The following is a 3,252-nucleotide window of genomic DNA, read 5'->3' on the forward strand; positions in this document are numbered from 1 at the left end:
TATATATATATATATATATATTTGATTTCTCAGAAGGGAAGGGAAAGGGAAAGAGAAAGGGAAAGGAAAATGCAATGATAGCAATGGGAATCAATGGTGACTCAGACCTGCTATCTAATAAATTAACTTATTTGCAGTGATTATCATGTCAGGAGAATTCTTAGGGGTAGTACATGAGCATCTTTTCTTGCATTCCTCTATGGAGTATCTATATCATGGTACCCATTTTAATGACACAAAAATTGTTGGGTTTTTGGGTCAGAGGCCTTGACTTGTGTTCCAGGATACATTTTCTTTGAGTACTCCCTGAGTTCATCTACATGAGACACTAAATGCACAGTAGACTAATTCTACTGTGCATTAGCACGTCACAGCAAAAGCCATGCTAACGTGCAGAATGATCAATCTATTGTGCATTAGCATGACAAAGAAATGTGTGCTGGCACTACTGTGTACGGGAACCAGTAACTGCACATTCAGTACAAGCACTAAACTTAATGCACAGTAACCATGGTGCATTAATGAATGTATAGACACCCCTCTGGGTGCATCTACATGTGTAATTTACTTCAGAGTTGACTAACTATCTCCACAGTAAGCATCACTGTCTACATGTGCACTGATATTAGAGCTCATTAAATTAATTAAGTCCACCATAAGATAGTAAAACTGGGGACAGTACTATCTTCTGGTGCAGCTACTTACTTCATTGAAACACACGTGTAAGCAGTGACAGGGGCGGCTGGAGCATAAAGTTGCTGAAGTATGGGGGCAACCTGCTGTACAGCTCTGCAATTTTGGCTCTCATGCACAAGCCAGCCCTTCTGCTGCCTGAAATAGCTACCCAGAGCTCAGGGCTGCCACCAAGCCTGCTGGCAGCCCAAGACTGCTCTGCCGTGGCTCAAACTGCTGGTGTCCCAGGTGCATGTACAGATGCTGTGCCTGGGAACAGTTGACTCCAGTGCAAACAGCTCTGAAGTTTATCACTTGCATTAATTGCACATGTAGATGCATCCCCTGTGTATTTCTATATTTATAACAATTGAATAAATTCTGTACTCAGTGGGAGTTTGGGCTAAGTAATTAATTTAGGATTTAGAACAACACAAATAATGACCGAAATTTCATAAAATTGTCATTTAAGCTTCCTATATGTATTTTAAAGCTATAACCTATTTAATAGTGTGGGAAAATAAATATCAATAATTCCATATTACAACAATATTGTTTCACATACCTTAAATGCCTAATAGCATATTTGTTGTTTAGTTCACTGTTTGTGTTATATCAAATTAAAAGAAAATCAATCCCAAAACTTCTAATTTTTAAGCAATTTGTATTTTAAGAATTTGGGTTTAAAATTATTTTGCTGGTGAATAAAACAATAAGATAGTTAAACAGCATTAAGGGATATATTGCTGATTGTTTGAAATAAGACATCCTTATTAGTTTAGGTAACTTCAGTCAGGTATTTGATTTATTTTTTGGAAAGAAAAATTTTGTAATAACCAAACAGAGGCACATTCTTTACTTCCTTCTGCTGCATATTTCTTTCTTTTTTCCCTCACTTAAAGGGGCTTATTTTTTTTATCCTAGAACATCAGACATTTCCAGGAAATGTAAAGTAAAAAAAGAATGCAAATTGCCATAAACAATGCTTTGTTATCATGATAGCTGGTAATTTTCTGATCGGAATCCATCTTATCTCTAGAACTATAGTAATAGATACAATGGCATTAACAACTTTATTCAGCCCTTTAATCAATTTTATCTAATAGGCCACTCCTATTTTTAATGTACTTGCTAGCACGTGAGTCTAAACCCAGGCCCTACAGTGGCACAGAGCTGTTCTTCCTGGGTCAATTGCTGCATAGTCACAGAGCTGCCTCCTTCATAGTTTTTTCTATCAAGGAGGGAGAATGTACATTCAGCTTTTTCTACCAAGGTTGCTAATGTACATTTCTCATATTTTAAAAGCACTTCAACATTAATCTAAGTATTTGAATATTACTTTTTCTTCTCTTGACTGGTAAAATAGAACCTCCTCTGCCTGCAACAGTGAGAAAGCAAAAAGTTTCTCCCTGTAGAAATTAACTGTTCTCACTGTTTGGCCAAAATAAAAATGTTTCTAATGAGAAATACAGTACATGGATGTTTGATTTCCCAGGGACAATTAGCGGCAGTGCACTTTGCAATGCTGTTACTAGTCCCTGGGGAATGCCCGCACCATGCATGCCTTGGCACTTGGCAATTTGCCTCAGGTGCTGTAGGGGAGGCTGGGGCAAGTACTGGTTTGGCCCCAGCAGCCTTACCTGGGGGCCTCCCAGGGCTGCAGCCATGGCAATTCTGCTGCATGAAGCCTGGATGGCTGCAGTGTGCAGCCCAGCTTTGCTTTTCAGCAGCGTGCGCTGGCTGAGTGTGCATTGCTCCCATTGTTTCTTTTTTTCCCATGGTTTTTTTGACCCCTGGACATCCAGGAGTCAAAAAAACCTGCAGAAAAAAACCCTGGCACAGTACATACTTGGGCAGCACACTGCTGGAGCATGGAGAACACCGAACTGTGCAACAGGTGGTGCTGCAAACACATTTGCAGCGCCACCTACTGCACAACCATGCTTGTTTGGATGTACCCTTAGTGTGTTTCCCCTATTAATATTAAAATACTTGGAAGCAATTTTCCTTTTCTTCATTTTTCTGGGAAATAGATAGGAGGTAAAATTACAGTATGATCAATGCAGGCATACCTCGTTTTATTGTGCTTCGCTTTATTACGCTTCGCAGATATTGCGTTTTTTACAAATTGAAGGTTTGTGGCAACCCTGCGTCGAGCAAGTCTATCGGTGCCATTTTTCCATCGGCGCCATTTTTCCAACAGCATTTGCTCACTTCGTGTCTCTGTGTCACATTTTGGTGATTCTTGCAATATTTCAAACTTTTTCATGATTATTGTATTTGTTATGGTGATCTGTGATCTTTGATGTTACTATTGTAATTGTTTTGGGGCGCCACGAACCGCGCCCATATAAGACGGCGAACTTAATCGATAAATGTTGTGTGTGTTCTGACTGCTCCACCAACCAGCCGTTCCCCTGTCTCTCTCCCTCTCCTCAGGCCTCCCTATTCCCTGAGACAAAAAAATATTGAAATTAGGCCAATTGATAACCCTACAATGGCCTCTAAGTGTTCAAGTGAAAGGAAGAGTCGCACATCTCTCACTTTAAATCAAAAGCTAGAAATGATTAAGCTTAGTGA

This window comes from Gavialis gangeticus, unplaced genomic scaffold (genome assembly GCF_001723915.1).
Source record: "Gavialis gangeticus isolate Ggan-Ray unplaced genomic scaffold, GavGan_comp1, whole genome shotgun sequence".
In the NCBI taxonomy this organism is placed as follows: domain Eukaryota; kingdom Metazoa; phylum Chordata; order Crocodylia; family Gavialidae; genus Gavialis; species Gavialis gangeticus.